Source organism: Podarcis filfolensis (genome assembly GCF_964270895.1).
Source record: "Podarcis filfolensis genome assembly, chromosome: 4".
In the NCBI taxonomy this organism is placed as follows: domain Eukaryota; kingdom Metazoa; phylum Chordata; class Lepidosauria; order Squamata; family Lacertidae; genus Podarcis; species Podarcis filfolensis.
The window spans coordinates 23,056,177-23,078,232 of record NC_139607.1 but is presented as its reverse complement, the minus strand read 5'-3'; the positions used below and the strand labels follow the sequence as shown (position 1 = coordinate 23,078,232).

At 42.1% G+C, this 22,056-nt stretch overlaps 1 protein-coding gene across 2 annotated transcripts in view; it reads left to right on the top strand.

Annotated features, from left to right (window-relative positions):
- FGF14 (fibroblast growth factor 14) overlaps positions 1-22,056 on the top strand; it is a 293,565-nt gene that overhangs the window by 27,960 nt on the left and 243,549 nt on the right. The window contains exon 1 of one of the 2 annotated variants that reach the window (XM_083611072.1): positions 20,114-20,178. The exons of the other annotated variant lie outside the window; for it this stretch is intronic. The gene's annotated coding sequence lies outside the window, so the exon portion shown is untranslated. Of the gene's footprint in view, positions 1-20,113; positions 20,179-22,056 lie in introns of those variants that run through there. 2 annotated transcript variants of the gene reach the window in all.

The window sequence follows — 22,056 nt, the reverse complement described above, 5'->3', positions numbered from 1 at the left end:
TCCATATTTGTTTTTTCCTCTCATGAGGGAAAACTTTATCTTTTAAGATAGAGCCCGAAATGGGAAGAAAATATTTCAGTGAAAATGAATACAAATTTAAACCTGCGGGAAGATCTGTAGGCTTGCAACAGAACTGAAGTGGTGGAATGGATTATGCTTCTTTAGATTGTAAGTGGGGGGATAACATTCTTGAATACAATTTGAATTAAAACAAAAGTCCTGCAACGGGGGGGAGGGGTAACTAATGGAGAAAGAGCAAGTCCCGTAAGATATCTCTTCTTGATGTCTTAGGTTGTTGGTTTTCCCCCTGGCAGTGAGCTATTTTATATGGGGGAGCATTGCAGTTTGAAATGGTACAGACCATTCTAATCACCTCAGGAACCTCCTATCACACTTACTCTTGTAAATAGACAAATAGTTTTCTGTAAGTTGACAAGCCATTGTGTTTTTGTTTACACCTGAGTGAACAGGAAGCAGCTGAGTATCTGTTCTCCATTTTCTTATTTCATTGGACATTTTCTGCATTTACTAGTTTGGCATTTCAATATTTCCATTCTGCTTGGGCCTCCCAAAGGCTTCCATGCCCCGATAGGTCCTGTGTTTGGGCGGCTCTCAGCAGAAACAGGAAATAGCAGGAGTAAAACACAGAAGCCAGGCAAAAGCAATTCACACACTGATACAGGGAGAGGACAGTCCAAAGCAACACCTGGAAGACTAAACCACTGGTGGAGGAAGAGGAGTCCGGGGGGAGCGCATTGCCCCCGGCAGCGCGATCCTGGTGGGGTGCCATTGCGGCTGCCTCCCCGCCTGCGCTGGGCGCCCCACCCCTGTGGGCGGTGTTATGTACTGAAGTTCTCACCCTGTAGATAGTTTTCACTCAGGTCCGCATATGCAAATAAGGGGTTGAAAGTGACGTTCAGTGATTGGATAGTTACAGAAAGTTGTTACAGTTGCGTGGTACTGGAGCTCTATATAAGCAGGCTGGCTGAACCCTTCAGTTCAGTTCAGTTCTGGCCTGTGAATAAACAAGAGCTGTCTGAAGAATCGCTGTGTCGTCTGATATGTTCACCCACAACTTAACAGGCGGCACGTCCCACCCCCAGGATGCGCACCAGCCCCGCCCTCGCCTGCTCTCTGCCTCACGGTGCCAGAGCATGAAGGTCCACCACTGGACTAAACCACACCAGGCTAGTAACAGAGGGGGAATGCAGACTGTTCTGTTACAGGGCCCATAATCATATATTCCACAACCAGGAAGAGGTTCCTGGTACTTTACAAAGCTCCATAAGAGGTGAATGCTCTGCTGGGCACAACAGCAGAGCACCACATTTACTCCTTCATCAGCTGCACTGTTGCAAAATCTGGGGGCTACTCCACACGAGTTCCATTTCATTTCATATTTTTTTTCTTCCTGCAGGTGTATCCTGCAAGAACCATGAATAGTGCATATAGTAATGGATTAATGCTGAACCGCTCAGACATTATTCTGTTCCATTAGTTGTTCTGCCATGTTTCCCCAGTGTTATCACATTATTGCTGTTTGGAGGGGCACTTTTGTCTGCGACAAATGTGAGAAACACAGACCTTGGGACATTTGTACAATAAGAAGGATTTTAGCGGGAGGCTATGGGACGTTGAGGGACGTGGGTGGCACTGTGAGTTAAACTACAGAGCCTAGGGCTTACCAATCAGAAGGTCAGTGGTTCGAATCCCCGCGATGGGGTGAGCTCCGATTGCTTGATCCCTGCTCCTGCCAACATAGCAGTTCGAAAGCACTTCAAAGTGCAAGTAGATAAATAGGTACCACTCTGGCAGGAAGGTAAACGGAGTTTCTGTGCGCTGCTCTGGTTCGCCAGAAGCGGCTTAGTCATGCTGGCCACATGACCCTGGCCACATGTACGCCGGCTCCTTCGGCCAATAAAGTGAGATGAGCGCCGCAACCCCAGAGTCGTCCGTGACTGGACCTAATGATCAGGGGTCCCTTTACCTTTACCTTTTATGGGACGTTGACAGATTGGAAGCAAAACAGTGTTATCTACCCCAAAACATTCACAGGTGCAAAGAGTATTTAAAGTAGAGTCACGTATAACTACCCTGATACCATCATGAGCACAAATTGTCATGAACGCACAATAAAACGGACATCTGGAGGGGCCCTGACAATACTGCTGATCTTGTCACAGTTCCTTAGCTTACTTAATTCTACAAGCAAATGCATTCCACATGCTGTAACTGAAATGGTGAGATTTGTTTCTTGGTATATTATTCCCTGGGTGTGAAAGCTTTTACATACTGGTTCCTTCAGATGGAGAATGAATGACACCTTATTCAGAGATGAGGAGATCTGCAAGAAGGCCCCAAAAACTTTGAAAGACTACTTTGAAATCAACTTAAGGTCTAAAGTAGAAAAAAGAATAGTATGGGACGCAAGCAAAGCCGTGATGAGAGGGTTTTTGATTCAGCAAAATACTTTAAAGAAAAGAAAGCAAAATGAGAAGAAGGAGAGAATTTTGGAAAAGATAAAAGAAGGGGAAAAACAATTAAGATCGAAGCCAAAATCCCAAGAGATTTTAAGAGAAATTAAATTTCATCAAACACAATATATGGAACTGATGAATCAAGAATTAGAGTGGAAAATTAAACAAATGAGACAAAAGACCTTTGAATCTGCTGACAAATGTGGTAAGTTATTGGCTTGGCAAATAAAGAAGAGACAAAAACTTAACACGGTGACAAATATAGAGGTGGAAGGAAAGAATATAAGCAACCCAGCGGAAATCAGGAACTGTTTTCAGAACTACTTTAGACAACTCTACACACAAGGGCCGCAGAATGAAATGGATATACAACAATTCCTCGAGAAAAATGGGCTGAAAAAGGTTTCGCAGGAAAGTAAAACAATTTTGAATCAGGAGATATCAGCACAAGAAATAGAAGATGCCATTCAAGGCATGACGCTGGGCAAATCCCCCGGGCCGGATGGACTGACTTCTAAATATTATAAAGTTTTGAAGGAAGGACTGATACAGCCTTTGAAGGAAGTCTGTAATGAGATTATGGAGGGGAAAAGGGCACCTGATACGTGGAGTGAGGCCTATATCACACTTATACCAAAGACAGAGACTGAAAAGACCCAACTTAAAAACTACCGACCCATCTCGTTATTGAATGTGGATTATAAAATCTTTGCTGATATTTTAGCAAAGAGGCTGAAAAGAGTTTTGATGGAGGAGATTCATGGGGACCAAGCGGGCTTTCTCCCGAAAAGGCATTTGTCGGACAATGTAAGGAATATAATTGACATTTTGGAAAAGTTGGAAGTGAATATAAATACCAAGGCGGTTTTGATTTTTGTGGATGCCGAGAAAGCCTTTGATAACATTTCTTGGAGTTTTATGTTGAAGAACCTCCGGGGGATGGGGGTAGGCCAAGGGTTTGAGAATGGTATAGGTGCAATATACTCTGAACAGAAAGCGAAACTAATTGTAAATAATGTGGTTACAGAAGAGTTCAAGATTGAAAAAGGGACACGTCAGGGGTGCCCTATCTCCCCACTACTTTTTATATCGGTCCTGGAGGTTTTGCTTAATATGATTAGGAGGGACCAGTTGGTTAAAGGGATTCAGGTCGGAGCTAAACAATATAAACTGAGAGCATTTGCAGATGATTTAGTACTTACATTGCAAGAGCCAGAAGCTAGCACGAAAAGAGTTTTGGAAACAATTCAAGAGTTTGGTCAAATGGCAGGATTTAAATTGAATAAGTCTAAGACAAAGGTTTTGGAGAAAAATTTGACACAGATAGAAAAAGAAAGGTTTCAGAACGAGACAGGGTTGACTGTGGTTAAAAAAGTGAAATATTTGGGTATAAATATGACAGCTAAAAATGTGAATTTGTTTAAAGATAATTATGAAAAAACTTGGAGAGAAGTGAAAAAAGATTTGGAGATTTGGTCCAACTTAAAGCTTTCCTTGTTAGGCCGAATTGCAGTTATAAAAATGAATGTATTGCCAAGAATGTTGTTTTTGTTCCAAGCATTGCAAATAATTGATAAAATGGATTGTTTCAAGAAGTGGCAAAAAGACATATCTAAATTTGTCTGGCAGGGCAAAAAGCCCAGAATTAAATTTAAGATATTAACGGATTCAAAGGAAAGAGGGGGGTTTGCCCTGCCAGACTTTAAATTGTACTATGAAGCGGCAGCTTTCTGCTGGCTGAAAGAATGGCTGCTTCTTGAAAACATAGACATTTTGGATTTGGAAGGTTTTAACAATATTTTTGGGTGGCATGCATATTTGTGGTATGACAAGGTTAAAGCACATAAAAGTTTTAAAAATCATATTGTCAGAAAAGCACTATTAAATGTCTGGGTTAGATATAAAGACTTGCTGGAAAATAAAATTCCAAGGTGGCTGTCGCCAATGGAAGCTAAGGCAGTTAAAAAGTTAAATATGGAGTCCAAGTGGCCAAGATACTGGGAAATTTTGGAAAAGGAAGGGGACAAACTGAGATTGCAGAGTTTTGAGAAATTAAAAGGGAAGGTGAGAGACTGGTTGCACTATCATCAAATAAATGAAGCGTTTAAACTGGACAGTAAAATTGGCTTCCAGGTGGAAAAATCAAAATTGGAGACAGAACTGTTAGAACCCAGTACTAAGAATTTGTCAAAAATGTACAATTTGCTGCTGAAATGGAATACACAAGATGAAACGGTTAAATCGGCCATGATTAAATGGGCTCAGGACATTGGTCATAATATTTTGTTTGCTGATTGGGAAAAGTTGTGGACCACCGGGATGAAATTTACGGCATGTAATGCCTTAAGAGAAAATATTATGAAAATGATATACAGGTGGTACATAACCCCAGTCAAGCTTGCAAAGATTTACCATTTGCCTGACAATAAATGTTGGAAATGTAAAGAAACTGAAGGTACATTTTTTCATCTTTGGTGGACTTGCCCGAAGATTAAGGCATTCTGGGAAATGATCTATAATGAACTTAAAAAGGTATTTAAATATACTTTCCCCAAGAAACCAGAGGCCTTTCTCTTGGGCATTGTCGGCCAAGGGGTGTTAAAGACGGATATAACTTTCTTTATGTATGCTACAACAGCAGCTAGAATACTCATTGCGAAGTACTGGAAGACGCAAGAGCTACCCACACTGGAAGAATGGCAGATGAAGGTGATAGATTACATGGGCTTGGCAGAAATGACGAGCAGAATCCGAAACCAGGGAAGAGAAGCAGCGCAAGAAGAATGGAAAAAATTTAAAGACTATTTAAAGAAATATTACAAAATTAATGAAAGTTAGAATGATGTTGGACTGGAAAGTAAATGGTTACTATTAGTTATGGTTAAGACAAGGAGAATAAGGAAGACTAGTCTAAATTTAAATTAAAATAAGGGAAGATTTGCTGAACAATCGATAAGAATTTGGAATACAGAAAAGGGAGGCATGAGGAAGTCGGGGAAGAAAGGTATAAGAAATTAGGATATGAAATGATACATGTTTTTTGTTCTGTTTTTGTCTTTGTATGTTTATGTATGTTGTGTTTATATGGAAAAAATAAAAATATTATAAAAAAAAAATACATACTGATTTTAGCAGAAGCATTTCACACTTTGTGTGTGTGCATGCTCATGTGCTGTTGTATTCTTTTTTTAAAAAAAACACACATGTTGGCTATAATCACGAGGTGCTGTGATGAATATATAGTATGATCAACTCTGCTGCAGCTTTAAAAATATTTTGACCAATGCAGTGTTTCATCTTCTTGTTTGAGAAGGTGTAATGATAGCTGGCTATTAGTTATGAATATAGGTTTCAAATCATAGTAATCCCAGAAAATGCACTGTACCCTTTTTTATGCTATTTCCTTGAGTTTTCATTAGCCTCTTTTTGGCCAGAATATAGAAACTAATTATTACTAAAGAAATTGCAGTTACCATGAAAGGTGTTTTTTAAATAATAATAAAAACCAGTCATGGGATATTGCAAAGAAACTATGCACAATATTACAGGTTGTTTGTAAACCTGATATTAGAAGACCAGCTTGTCGCAGCAGGAGGGGGAGACACCTGCGACTCTTCACCAGCCTGACTCCTCTCCACCTCTTGACCTCCTTCCTCCCCTGCTTCAGCTTCTGCCTCTGATTCTGGACTTCTCTATGACACTGACTCCCATAGCTCACCAAGTCCTGTCCCCTCTTCAGCTTCTGACACCTCCTCTTCCCAGTTGTCCCACCATCACTCCTTGCACTCTGAGCCTTCTTCCTTTGGTGGTCCTCCTACTATTCCTCTGCATCCAACCAGTCCATGACAGGTATCCACTATGCTCATCCCCCTTATTCTTCTCTGATTTTTTTTTATATCTTCCAGGTTTTTCCATTCTTCCTTTTGGACAGGCAAATGATTGCGAATGCCACACCCTGCTCCTTCTCCAGATGGGTATCTGGAAGGCACATGGTTGACGAAGGATGCCTTAGTCCCTTAGGGTTTCTCAGTTATCTTGTGCTGCTGGTGTCTCTTATATGGTTTAGGCTGCATTTCTGTGCACATAAGTTCCAGTGAACTCAGTCAGAATTACTTCTGAACAGACATGTATAGGATTGCATTGTTAATCTTTCTAGATCCTGAACTTCATAAATCCTGCTTCAGTGCCATTGCTTGCACTAAACAGCCTTTTGTGGGAGTTTCCCAAACAAGCCTATCCAAGAAAAGATGGGATTTAGGTAGGGATCTTAGGTCAGTGATATAGCACTTGCTTTGGTTGCAAACAACCTTAATTTAATCCCTGATATCTCCAGCTGAAAGGACAAATAGTTTGACCCGGTATGAGGCAGCTGATAATTTCATGGCTCTCTTACACAGAGAAGAAAGCAAAAGAACATCCTGCTATGAGGCATAAATAGTGTTTTGTTTACCTGGTGTGCCTTCAGATATCTGGAGAAGAATGTAAATTCTTTTTGCTCTATTTATGGATGGGGGAAGGGAGAGTTTGGTTACACTACAGGGGAGAAATATATTCATCAAGCTCAGTCGAAATTTTCGTGTTTGGATTTTTATGAGTTATTTGAACCAGCCTATTTGCATCAGAAACCTGATGAGTTAGTTACATTGATTCAGTCAAGCAACAGAAAATCATGATTCATGGCCCCCATCAAATTAGCTGAAAACGTGACTTGTGAATATTGAATGTGAAAATCACTCTTGGGAGTGATTGTATCATGAGTTATATCTGGGGTGAAATATGTTGGCAGGTGAGAAACAGAATATTGATTTGCAGCAGTACTGTAGGCATGTTTTACTCTGCAATAAGCCGCAGTATGGCCACTGGCCTATATCCCTAGGTAAATACATAGGATTGAAGTCTAAGTGCAATTCTATGTAGGTTTGTTCAGACCTAGGTCCTACTGGGTTTTATTCCCAAGTGAGCGTGCATACGATTACAGCCTCTGTGTTTTAATAAATCAGGCAATGCACAGTTCTTAAAAAATAAATGCTCTTAGGTTTCCAAGTATGGGGCATGTGGTAGTAGGGCTTACTTCAGACGTGGCAGATAATTAACTTGGGCAGCTGCTGGATTGATTGTTCCAGTGAGGTGCATGGGTGCCTCTGAAGCAACAGCTCCTGCTTTCTATTCTCCAGAAGATTAACCAGATGCTTCTCTCAACATACTAAATGCAGCCCTGTCCCAAAGACTTATATAGTTAGATGGATAGCATGGATAGGATTGGAGCCCTAATTGCTCTACAGCTATGGAGGATCAATCCTGCCCTTCTCAAACTGGGCATTCTTTCTCCCACCACTGGGTTCCCCTTCACCCCTTTCACCAGTAAGAAATTCCCTTATATTTGGCACTGACAAATCAAATCTTATAATCTTCCCACCCCACAACCCAATACAGCAGAGTTCCATTCCTCCCTGAGTAACAGAGGAAAATCCCGCAGATCTGCTGTTCTGGTCAACATTAAGTGGTGCTGCATCCATTTAATCAGAAAGTTCTGTACACGATAGATGATTGCTATGGTGGCAACTATTTCATCAAAATAATTTATCTTTCCTTTTTCTTACATGGTTGAATTGTGATTTTGTTGATAGTGGATATAGAGTTTTATTTTTATTTTTTTATGCCAGTAGACTAGACTTTATCTTACTCTCGAAGCTAACTGCCCAGAGAACTTGAAAACTTGCTTATTGTTTTGCAACGTTTTGGTTGCCCCACCAAAAAAGACCAACAACACTGCTTGACCATGGACTTTGGAATTTTCCACAAAGTGCAAATGAAACTAATAAGCATGCCATACATCTGCATTCACTACTGAGCCAGGATTGGCTGCAGCCCCCTATTTAAAGTACACTCAGTCGTAAATCCAGGATTGCTGCCATGTAACATGTGTAATGAACCTAAGAGATTTTACCATTATACACTGGGCTTGTGCCAGCTCAGAAAGCATAAGGCATTTTGTAGCAGTGCCAGTAAGCAACAAGAAACAGTTTGTGGAAGAAATAGGGGTGGGGTGGGGGGAAACACTTTGAACAATGTGTTTGTAAATTGGGAAGAAAGTGCCTAATAGCTTAATGTATATTATACAGTTTTAAAGGAAGCTATTACCCTCAGAGTGTACTTGATTGTATTAGCTATTTGTGGTGAATAGGCAGGTTTTCAGATTTCCTATTCATGGCTGCTGTTTCTGGAAAAGAAGTGCATGAACTTTGTATCAAATAAACATATAGCAACCACAAGACGCCTGCTGGTTTTGTAGACATTAATGAAGTTTTAACTGGCAGAGACAGCTGTTTCCAGATATATTAATTAAACCAACACCACCCCGTTGTATATAACATGGGCCAATTCTCTGGGTCCTTGTGCTAGCAATGAAACAATATTTCCAACCAGTTAAAACTGTATTCTGGCAGGTAGCTAATAAACTAATAAACTGTTACTGACTGCCCACTTTGCCCTTTTTCTGCCTGTGATTGAATTTTTGCATTGAATTCTGCCTGTACTAGCCTTGTATGGGGCTGTGTCCCATTCCAGTTTTTCCAGATAGAGAAGGGAGCTGTCCCCGTCAGCACTCAGAAGACCTCGGTTTGAGCAGCTGTCTACAAAATAATTCAGCTGAAAGCAGTTCTGTTGGAGCCTATTGCAACACCAGTTTCCAGACAGAAGCTTGGGGGTTTAATACTCAGCTTGAGGTTGGGGCAAATTAGGTTTCCCAACTCTGCAAAGTTTGACCTTAGAATGCTCTCTGTGTCCCACATCTCTTCCTTGCCCTGGTTCAAAACAGCATCCCACTCTGATGGCAAAGTCTCCTCAAATTACAACTTTGGGAACTGGCAGGTCCCCAAAGGTTGTGATGGTGGATATTTCGAAATTAAAATTTAGCAACCTGAATGTGGGCAGTGTAGGCCATGGATAAAATTGACCTAGCCACTTAACACAAGTGACTAATTGTACAGAAAGGTGCTTATATATTTTAGGTTTCCAGCAGCAACTGCGCTATTGTGTGACATTGGAAGCAGGAGGCAATGAGGATGGGTTCTGCTGCAATATTAGGTGCATTATTATTACAGATCATTCTTAGTTTGGGTCTCTTTGTGCCACTCCAGTGCAATGAGTTGGCATGCTTCAAAAGAAAAGTCTGAGATACTACCAGCTTTTTTTTTTTTTTGATGGATGGATGGATGGAATAAAAAAATCTTTCCTTCCCTTTCTTTCACACTACAGTGAACATACCCCCTCTCCCACAACAGCTGTAGAATAAGATGTGGCCAGAAGCCATGTTTGTTGCTGGAAAGGGAAGAACAATTCCACTGAGATTTCCAAGCACTGCTTCTGTGTTCTGTGAAATCTACTTCTGCAAATACTGATAAGATATATTTCTGTGACTTAATGTACAAGAGGAAACATGACAGATGATGGAGGTGATATTGGAAGCCTGCTGCCATTTAAGGAATAAGCCACCCTACACTGGCATCCGCATGCCAAATCAAGATAGTGAATTATGGCTCTCATTTTGAAATAAAATGTGCCCTCATGGCCTTTTAGTGACCCTAATCTCATTTTTTATGAGAGTAATTTATAAATGTCATGGTCTCTGAAAGAATGAAATTGCCTTCTCTAAGCTTTGTTTACAGAGGAAAGAAACTGAAGCTGGAGAACTGTACACATTATCACTTAGTAGTGCCATGTCTTCCACTGTGCCACACCCTAAAGTACCCTGGCCTTTATAAAATAATTAGAACGCAAGGCGAGAAACTGGTGCAGTGGTATTGATTTGTGTGTATTGGAAAATGTCCCAGCTTTGCCTTGTGCTCAACTGGTTCTTAGAAACCACATGATCTGAACACTGCTTTGTAGATCATTAAGCTGAAAAATGTACAAGGCGATCTAACCCAGGACGACCTGCACGTTCACCCACGAATCAGCTGCCACAATCCAGATCAAAGCATAATATCATAGTATGGTACAGTTGGAAGGGACCTTGAGGGTCAACTAGAGTACACAGAAACCAGTGAAAGGTCCCTGCAGGTGGCTCAAGCAGACAAGCCAAGCTGTATTCCGGCCCTGACATTTTGCTGTCTTTTTGGGTAACTGACACCTACAGCAGCTCTGTCAGGCTTCTATCTATCATGATCATCCCAGAGGAAACAAAATCAGGGCAAGGGTAAGAAACCAAAATGAGGCCTGCCAGAGAACTGCCATCAGCTCAGAGGCAAGAGATGGAAGGTCAGTTGTGCTATAGGGAGCCTCCGAAAATCTTGCGAAGCAGTTCATCTTCTGGCGAGGAGGAAAACCCCACCTCCAGTGGAGAAGACGTGCAGGGACCAGGGGATGCTAGGGAGAGCCTCAACACTGAGCCTGAGCAAACCAGGGAGGCGGGAAGTACGCCCATTCTGCGCAGTAGGCTTCAGCGCAGGGAGGGGCGGAAAAAGCTGGGGGTGATGTGACTTTTATGCTGGGGGAGGTACAAACACCGACCACTCCCAGATTCTGCTAGCGATTGAGCCAAACATGAACTTACGACACTCTTCGCTGTAAATAGGTTGCACCAAGAATAAAGCCTGGGAAAGACAGGTCAAAGTCTTGCCTGTTTACTCTCAAGCAACCACACCATCATCTGACAAGGCCCATATAAGAGGATCAGACAAAAAGGTTTGGATACTAAGATAATTTAAGGAAGGTCATAGAAGGGAAGTTTCCTGTGTCCTCCTTCCACACCATGCAGTCAAGTGCAGTCACCAAAATGCCACTTGGAGATTTGTGTGGGGCCGGGGGCTTTTCTGAGCCATATGAGCTGGGGGGGGGGGTGTCCAGGGACTGCTAGGGGAAGGAGCAGAGGGGATAGGAAACTTCCCTTCTGTGAACTTACTTAATCTATTTTAGGATCCAACTCCTATTCTGGGCAATTTCCCCTCCTCGCCCCATCAGCTTCCTTTGTCCTGTCCTGCTGAATTTTTCTAGTCTAGAATGACTCTCCAGGTGGTTCTTCAGGCAAATAGCTGGGAAACTTTTCTTCCATGAATTTTCTCCCATTAGCTTACCTTAGGTTCTGAGCTGTAATTATTTCTTATACATGTTGAAAGCATGTAACTTGGCGTGGTGTAAAAAGGGAGCCAGGTACTGCCAGATTCTGCATTGACTGAAGTTTCTAAGGCAACATTGCAGAGAGCACATAGCACTAATCTAATCTGAATGTGCCCGAGGCAGTTGTACCTAGTGGCCAAATATGCTTTTTTAGTTCTTTATTTGCTAATTGCATTTCTATCCTATCTTCCCTCCAATGAGTTCAAGGCAACATACACTGATTTTCCCCTTCCCATTTTATAATCACCTTTGAGGTAAGGTAGGCTGAGGGATGGTGACTTGCTGAAGAATTCATTATTATATGGCCCCTTCTTTAAATGCCCTAAAAAGATGTAAAGCTGAGGACTAATTTATTTACCCAAAATACCAATACTATTTTTAGAGTGTCAGCTGTATTCCATACACTAATTATATTCTATATATAGCTACAGTATATTGATGCATATTACTGCCAAACGCTGTATGGTGTGATATCTTTGTTTTCCTGGGAGAAGACAGAGCCAAATATACTTGCCCCTGGGGCACAGTTAGGGTGTCATGGGAGCTAGATAGCAGCAGATCTTGTCTGGTCTTGTTTAGACTGTTCACTTCAGTTGCTTCATTAAGGTGCAATGCTCACTGTTGCAACGGCATTATTATGAAACATCATGAAATTGTGACAAGTGTAACTGAATAACATAAGACAGTTGTGTGAAGATATCCTATCAGTTTTACCTTACTAAATGTATGGATAATACCGTGTACTATTTTAATTTTCTATTATCCTCCTGATTCGCTAGCATAAGATGAGTCTAAGTTTTGTAAGATCTCTATGTGGCTTTTATCCAAACTTTGATAAGGTTTGGTGCTTAAGATCTGAAAGTTATTTATTCTTGGAAAAGGAAGCTCATTGTCTCTGGTTCGTCTGAGTGTTTGTTAAGAGATAGCTGTGTGCAGGCAAGGCAGAATAATTAAATAACCAGATTAGTGGCTGTGATTAGTGGTATTGTAGTCTGTGAGTATGTAATAGAAAAGATTACAGGAAAATGCTGAGCAGCAGACAGTGACAAACATAATTTTTAAAACTCAACTCTGGTGCGGCTTTGAATAGTAATGTCTTGGCTTAAAAGTATTTTAGCAGCACAGAGAAAACACAAAACTTGCAGTGTGCTGTCCCACTGACTACACAACTCATGACTCACCAAACTGGAAGACTACTATTCATGTACTGTGGTGCAGCAACACCTTCTTCAGAGTGCAGAAGTAAAGCTTTTATTTAATAGAGTTGGAGGTGGAGCCTTATAGGTCATGTAGTTCAATCCTCTGGTTGATGCAGGAAATGAAGGGCAAGAGCATCCCCAACAAAGGGCTTCTCCCTGAAAACTTCTAGTGTGGGAGAACCCATCTCCCCTCTAGGAAATTGGCTGCATTGTTAAACTGTTCTTACCATCAATCAGCTTCGACAAATGTTCAGTCACAAATATACCCTCCTGTAAAATAAGCCCATTAAATCTAGTCCAGCTCTCTGAAACAATAGAGCACAAATCTTGGGCCTCTTCTGTTTGACAGCCCTCCAAGGGCAGATCCACATCACACATTTAAAGCATATGACTTCCTGAAAGACTCATGGGAACTGTAATTTTACTCCACAGAACTAAACAGTTCCCAGGGTTCTTTGGGGAAGCCATGTGCTTAAAATGTATGCCTTGCCCCCTCTGTCATGTCCCTCTCTTCTCCAGTCTGGTTCCTTTAAGCTTTCCTCCAATGACTATATCTGTTGCTCCTTTCAGAACTTAATCCAATATATCTATATCCTTCAAGTGAAGTACCATAACTAGGAACACTCAGTTGTTGTCTAAGAAGTAGCAAAGCAGAACAAGTGATCTCCACCACAGCAAAGTTGAAGGGTCACTGAACTAGATAAAACAGTCAGTTCTCAATCAGCATTTGTATTATCAATGTTATGTCATGACTGTACCTCACAGACAAAATGGCAGACACAGAAATCATATTGTTTGAAGTGTGGATTTGCTACTGCACCCAGTTAAGGATAGACTTAACTATCTGTGTCCAATGTAAATTGTTTTCTCTTTTGCTAAATGTAATATTTCAAATGATTTTAAAAATTAATCCATTACAACATCCTTCCCTTGCACCCATACAGACGTTTTATCATCCTTTCTTTCTTCGAGTCTTAAAAATTATTCCAATATAGGGTCTTGTAGCTTTAAAACTCTTCTTTCCCCGGAATAGCTCTTTTTGTTATTGTTGTTCAGAGGAAATTGTAAGGGGGTGGTCTATGATGTGCCAGGATTGCTTGAAGTAATAATGTGAACCTTGAACAGCATATAAAGTTATTGGCATGTTTTGGAAAGAAATTGCATTCATTTTGACTTCTAAATTGAACTCATGCTAGGATGAGAGTGGGGGAAAAATGCCTTGCACCTTCTAGCCTGCTGCTGCTGTTTGTATGGTTTTTTTTATTATTTAATCAAAAGTTTGCCATCGGCTGTTCTGATTTCTGCTCACACCTGTACCCTATAAATAGCCTCTGTTGCCAATATTTCGTATTTATGCAGATTACTACCTTGTTTTCACTATACATGTCCAAGCTTTTGTGCCAGTCTTTCAGTCTTTGTGTTTCCCCTGGGATGGACTTACTCTGGTTCATGTTCCAACCAGAAGATACAGATCAGCTGTGTTGCTGGGAGTGAGTCAGTGCTTGCTGTGGACAAAATGACCAACAATTAACCAGTTGCACAAACTGTGCTTTCAGCGGGGGACGTTATGGGTCGTAGCAAATAGAGTTGATCACTATCTGTGAGTAACCTTCCAAGTGTCCACACATTCAGTATGCAACAATAGGCTAATGTGACATTTCGCACAGCTGGCTGGCTTCGTTTTGGGGATGATGCCAATGTTGTGCGGGCACTGCCAACCAGTTTGTGTGGAAAAGATGGAGTGGCAAAGCAGTTAGATTATGTAATGGCTTCCACTTTGAATCACTGACATGGCTTTTCATCTTTTCAATCTCCTGAATTACGTTTACATCCAAATAAGGGTGCTGAATGTGAATCTGGAATATACTGTAAAGCAAGCCTAGAAAATTTGCGACCCACCAGTCAGTTTTTATGGGCAGCACAGTGCCTGAGCAACTCTACCATTTTTGCCATCCTAGGTGGGCTGCACAACCAGGACTAACATGTGGGATACCATACATGACTAGTGAGCCTGGTAGGTCACAAGATGTGCAAGTTGTGGTTTGCGTATAATTTCTTAATGAAGTCAGATCAGAATACCATTTGAATAGTTAGTCTGAAATGAACTGATTTTTCCTATTATACAACTGAAAACAATGTAATTTCCATGCAACAGGAGAGACTTTGAAACATTTAAGTCTATAAAAAAAAGCTATCTGACACATTGATCTGTTGGGGAGAAGTTATCAAGAGCTTTCTTTAGTTTGGAACTGACCTCTTAGGCAGAAACCTGCATCTGAATCCATGCCACATCAATGCTGAATCATTTCACCAGCAACCCAGATCAGGTTGAGCCAGCAGATCAGAAAAAAGATATTGCCATGGTGGGTAAGGCATTCTGTCCAAGAGTGTGACAGCCGTCCCTTTCAAAGTTGCAGAATGGGGCCACAACTGAGGATGGCCTAATCTCATGACAGTCTGGAGAGTGTCAGCATTTTAACTGTGCATTAAGGTGTTAACTTATTTCCCCCCTTTTAGGGGAAATTTCTGTTTTTGAATCCACTAATACTTAAAGGAGGAAAATTAGTTACTTAGTCAAGTTACCAGATTTGCCTGTTGAGATGTTTCCTATAATAACTTGTGCATAATGTTCCAAAACTGGTGCCTTCTTATGTTATCTTCAAAATAGGTACCGGTAACTCCTGCTTTATTGTTTCCCCAGGTGTAGATGACCTATTGCACTGCTATGCTGGCCTTATTGATTTGTCAGTGGTCTGTCTCCTCTCTCTAGAAATCAACTCTATCACTTTAACCCTTCCCTAACAGCAATGCCTTTATATCAATTCCTCCACCCTCAAATGTAGCCAGGGGAAATCATGTCCAGAACAGGAGTGCAATGAGTGAGTGAGGAAGTACTCAACAATTTCCCTCCTTACAGTGAAAATCACTACCCCTGGAGAAAAAAGAACTGCCTTCTTGGCTAGAATGTTAGTTGTCTGGAAGCCAAGTTGGTATTCCAGTTCCAGTTTAAACAGCAGTGATAGTATGCTGCTAAATTGTCCACATCTGGAAGCACCCTAAGAAGTATTGCAATAAATGCTTACCAGAGGAACTCCAGTTAAGTAACTGGAGTTTTGTTTGGAAACAAGCCAAATTCCGTTGCTGAAGCACAGAGGCACTTTTAGTGTTAAGGTAAATAAAATTGGCAAAAAATCAATGGAGTGTTGCTTACCACGCTGTAGTCACTAATTCTAAATGGCACCAAAGGTGGAGAAACTTCTCAGAGAATAGGATTGATGGGAGGTAGGAATTACAACATGCTATTTTAAATATGTCAAAGCTGCTCTGGTGAGAAAAATTGGTTGATTCTGTTCATGAGGCAGATTTCTGCAGGCAAGAGATTGCAGCTTTTCAAGAAAGTTGTTGTGAAAGCGAGAACAAGAGTTTACAGAACAGGTTCCATCTTGGTGTCTGTTGTTTCGCTCTATAGGACTATTCAAGCTCACAGACATCAGTTAGGAACCTCTGGCTTCAATCTAGCCTAGTGAGTTATTACGACCTGCCTATAGTCAACCACAGAGCCATTTTCAGGTAAAAAGAGATTAAGGGCTATACATACCTGTAAGGTGGAAGTTGTTGGTTCCAAGAGCAAATTAGTTAATGCAAAGGCCCTTAATTGCACAAACTAGTGGAAAGGTTTTAAACAAAGGGAAAATCCCCACAACACACCCCAAAGGTGCATTTAAGATGAATGGAAGATATTAAGGGCAAATGTTTCTTGGCTTGCTAGATGATATGTCCCCTTCTTTCTGTTTCAACTGTATGCTTTTTTTAACCTTATAGACAATGTTTTGGTATTTTTAAGAAAATAGCAAGTAGTTTTAGAGGATCAGTAACTCTTTGGACCTAGAGCAGGATATTGGTTACTAAATCCTAATTAGTCATCTGTACATAACAGAATCTGGCTGTCAGAAATATGGGAATGAGCTACATCCAGCTCTTTGTACTGGTGAACATTGGAATGTTATCACTTAGTTTGATCTCTATAACAAAGGGTTGTTTGGGCTTTGTGTATGTCCCTGGGCTATTATTTAAGTATTGTTACATTTTTTATAGTTAATGTTAATTTTACCGTGATAATGCTCTCTGATTATGCAGCTTTTTGAATTTTGTTTCCTCGGGAATAGGGATTCTGTGGCCCATCAAATGTTGTTGGACTCCAACAACCATCAGCCACAATCAGCATGACCAAAGGGCAGGGATGATGGGAACTGTAGTCCATCCACACCTGGAGGGCAACAGGTTATGCATCCCTGTCTAACCTGATAACAACTTCATGTATTGCTTTACAGTTACACACAGACTACTCGGTAAAAATAACACAGTATAAATGGGGCTTGCACTAAAATATTACAGCGTGGAGTACTTCTGCTCAAGATGCTGGACTTCCAGACCTATTCCATTTCCTCCTCTTCTGATTTTCCATCATCCTTTCCTACAGTCAGCCTGTGATTACTGCGTATGTTTAATTCATAGAATCATAGAGCTGGAAGGGACCCAATTGTCATCTAGTCCAACCCCCTGCAATGCAGGAATCTCAGCTAAGGCATCCATGACAGATGGCCATCCAACCTCTGCTTAAAAATCTCCAAGGAAGGAGAGTCCACAACCTCCTGAGCAAGACTGTTCCACTGTTGAACAGCTCTTACTGTCAAAGTTTTTCCGTATGTTTAGTAGGAATCTCTTTTCTTGTAACTTGAAGCCATTGGTGTGAGTCCTATCCCCCAAAGCAGGAGAAAACAACCTTTCTGCCTGGTCTTTTTTTGGATTCCCCACCCTCACCCCAAAACCTCTTTGGTACTCCTGTAAATTTTGAGTTTTGCCCAAACCTCCCTCTTGTATGTGAATGGAGCTGTTTGGGATACATAAAGACCAGAGAATGAGTTTGAAGCTAGTATGTAGGACACACTCCTTTCTTTTGCATTTTCATTGCCTCTCTTATCTAATGCAAGATATTGTAGCGACCTGCTCTGTCTGGTTTGGTAATGGCTGCTTGTTTATTAGACCCAAAGGGCGCAGGCTCTCGACGCTAGGCAACACTGATGGCAATCTACAAAGAAACTAGGATGGATGTAAGTTATTCTTGTCACAGTTGCCCAATGCAATATTTTATTCATCTAAAATAAATATTTTAATGACCTCCCCCGCCTTTGGTTGCTGAAAAGGCTTTCAAAATGTCATGCTTCAAGATACAAGACAAGCCTACCTTGGAAAAACCAGGCATGCAAACTCCCTCTGCTCTGCCTAGTGGCAGTTTTATCAACAGAAAAGCATGGGATTGAGGTTTCAGTAGTTAAATGGCCTAATGTGGTCATGTTTGCTATCCCGTTCTGGCTCTTCCTGTCTGTTTACTGCACCATATCACTTTTTGATTATTATCATAAGAGTGCAAACAGGTATAAAGAAGAACACATTATAGGAAACAGACTCAGCAGCTTTACCTGAGCGTCTTGCAGCAGGTGGTGCTCTTGGCTAGTGGAAGGTGGAATGGCGGCTGACTAAACCCAACACACCTGCAGATCTTTTATGAAAATGTCAGCTGGCATGATTAAATTGATAGGTTGTGATTGTGGGCTGAATGGATGCACATTTTTCACAGAGTAATCAACCAGCATCTGTATACGTTGATTGGATTTTGCTCTCCCTCAGCTATTCTACTAGCGCATGCCTCACTTTGCACATATACATTCAAGCCACTTCCTTTACATGCTGCTTTGGCCATGTTAATTATGTGGGATGTGAAACACAAGAGCAGTCAAGTACAATATCCTTAGAGTGGACATAAAAGGGGATGTCTGGACTAGCCAGTCAGAACTTCCTGTTTCTCCTAAGCTGGGAAAGACTTCCTCTGCATGTGACTAGAGGTGGGCGTGACCTCACCTGCCCAGGTAACAAAAGAGCAGAACTGGTCAGCCATCTCTCTCTCTCTGACCACATTCATTGAAGAAGCCAAGAGAGGACAAAGGAGCTGTCTCCTTATGGGATACTTTCCAGGTACATTGCTTTTCTAAGTTAAGTCTGCCTTCTGGGATCCAATTGTGAACAGAATGTGTGAGTAAACTCTTTTTATACTTTTATAGAAGACTGTGTTGTGTCTTATCTTTTTATGAGGGACTAAATGGGGAATTACCTTTAAAATGTGTTTTAGAGGCTTTAGCGAGCCTGAGCAAACACATCCGCAGTGCAAGTTTAAAAAGGGGAATGTTACTCTGCTAAATTGTAGAACTTGTTAACACAAGTTGGAAAGGATATAATCAAACAATATATCCTCTCCTGCATCCCTGAACATTCCCACAAATTAACCATTAATCAGCAGCCCACCAATTTAATCGGCAGCCCAGAGACATTGTGACCAGCTTTAGGCAGGAACTGTGTCAAGGTTAGTGGTCAGAGCAGTTGTGGTTGATTAACACATGAACATAGTGTGTAAACAACAACAGTTAAACCCAAAACAATCCCTGGTCCTTTTCATTAGGCATTCTGGTTGCTTTTAATTGGCCAGTGAAAATGAAGAATGAAGGAATGATAGAATCGTAGCATTGCAAGGATCCAAAGGGTCATCTACCGTAGTCAAATCCCCTGTAATGCAGGAATCACACCTGAAGAATCCTACCCAACCTCTGCTTAAAATGTTTTCTTTTGTTTAGAAGAAGCTGTGCTAAAATTGTTTTCCCCGTTTGTGGGCAGAATAAGATTAATGGAGTCTTTAAACAGGCCAGCACAGCTCACAACCCACCAAGGAAACCACCATCCACCTTCTATGTATGGTGGTCCACTGGGGGATTAATAAATCTCTTGGGTTTTATCTTGCCTGAAATGGAAACAAACTGGGACTTACTAAGCAGTTGGCAGGCCGAAATATATCACAGGGCTGCAAAGTCGCACTCAGCCTGCTGGGTCACAGCTTGAACAAGCCTGAAATATTAATTCCAGGGATCGGTAAGAATGAATGGGCATCCCTTTGTTCACCCCTGAAAGGGGGCAGGACTTTGTTCATGTTCCAAGTTAATGTGCTCAAAGCCTCAGGAGCACAAAGGATGCTCTGTGTATCATTCCAGCTGACTGCATCCTCCCACCTGGGAACGGGATGCTGAAGAACCGCATTCCCACTGAGGCAGGACCACCTTTGGCGGGTGTTTTACAGCAGCAGGAGCCATGCACAGCATTCTTTCCTCACCTGGTAGCCTGGGCTTGGGACTGTAAGTACCAGCCTCCCCAATGGGAAAAGATGCTGGAAGCACCTTGGAAGCATCTGCAGCAGTGACCTCCTCCTCCACTTGCTCCAAACACAGCTTCTTTGCCTTTGGGGAAGTGGAAGTCCCAGTGACATCCTCACCACCTGGAAGGTACTGCAGGGAAGGGGAAGATATGGGGGGGGGGCGAGAGGTTACATGCAGGATCAGGCTCAACACAGCTCTGTTCAATCTGCTCGAAGCAGGCTGTGACCAGAGTAGTGTTCACCCTGATCCTGCTCATGGGCATTCATGGACTGTTTCCTTTATGAGCTCCTCCTTTTGAATGCTTGCAACAGGTCTAATGACTGGGTATTATTGAAAATCCAGGCCTGTACGAGCTGAAAGGAAGCCGCCCCTTGGGCCGATGGCTAATCATATAATGATGTTCTTGTGTCTGAAAGTTGCCATCACATGCACACAAAAAATCAATTCTGTGCTCCACCATATGATTCAGGTATCCCTTTCTTTTGTTATTGTACATTTATACCCCTTATTATTGTGAATGCTACTGAATGGAATTTATTTCTTTGCTTCTTACTACAGTTTTATTCTTTTCCTTCAAATGGGGGCACATGGATCGCCCTATCCTAATTTTATCCTCACATCCACCCTGTTGAGAGATGGTGCCTGGCTGAGCCTGGTCTTCCAGGTCATGTTCTGACACTCTAACCACTGCACCACATCGGCTCTCTTCCAGTGGTGCAACCTTTACAATTTCTGCTACGTCTCCATGGCCTCCATTATTTTCTCTGCTGCTGCACAGAAGCACTCGTGCATCCCCTCCTTCTCATCACAGCTAATTAAAAAAAGCTGTGTTAGACCTCTCCCCTAAATAATTGTGAAGAAGTTGTGGGGTTGAAGTGCAGAATGATAGAACACTGATTGTGTGGATTTTGAAAAAACAATCTCCTACTTCACCCAGAGTTTAAAATGTAATAGCCCTCTGCAGGCATTCAAGCAGAATGTGTAAAGACTCAGGCTCGGGATGGCGTGAATGTAAGGGCAGAGGAAGGGGGTGCGGTGGGGGAGAGTCACCCCGGGTGTCACCACTGAGGGGTGTGTGTGACAAAATGGCGGGCGGCACCCACCGTGGGGCTTGAAGCACGCCCGAGCCATGCGTCTCTCCTGGGAGTGACGTGGTGTCTTGGGCACCCGCAGGCTCTCTGCTGCCCCAAACAGTCCGCCCGACGCCTCCCCCTCAGCTGTAGGGCGGCTGAGAGGGAGGAGGCAGGCAGACTCCTCAGAGGCCCCATGGAGCGTGCTCCCCTAGCTGTCCCTGCCCCACGGCCCTGCGCACCTCCCCAGGTGCCCGATTGACTTGCTCCACCGTTGGGTGCATGCACCAGCCCCTGGCCCCAATATTCCTGGGTGTGTCAGACATATTCTAGCCCCAGACTTCCTGTGTTGAGCAGGAAGATCTGGGATGAGTTTCTAGGTGTGTTTGGCAGAGTGCACTTGGACCCCAGTACTATCAGGGTTCTTAATTGCGAGGAGGGCTCTGAGCACATTCAGCCAAACATGCTTAGCCCTCTTTCGACCTTCCTGCTTGTTGCAGGTGAATCCATTGTGTACACCCTCTCCTCAGTTTGAACTTCATACATCCTATCTGAATGCCTAAAGAGGGCTACAGTCTCTGAGGAGTAGCGAAGGCGACGGTTGTCCGGAAGCAAATCTACCCTTGAGCTGAGTGAACTGTAATGATTGAATGGAAGTTGGTTCTTCTTTCTCAGCATTTCCTAAAATGTTCTGATTTCTCCTCTTTTCCCATCTTCCCATCTGACTTAAGTGCCTACTAGTAAAAGCACTTTTGCAGAAAGTTCTAAAAATAATCTCCACTAAATGCTGCGTAAGTAGAAATGTAATTCATATCAGCGAAATGAAGGGACATTCTGCTAACTGAACTGGTGGCATGAAATAGAATGGTGTGTCAACAGCAGAGGGTGTTCTTTGGTGTGGAACAGACATTTCAGAGAGGCATAATCTTTCAGC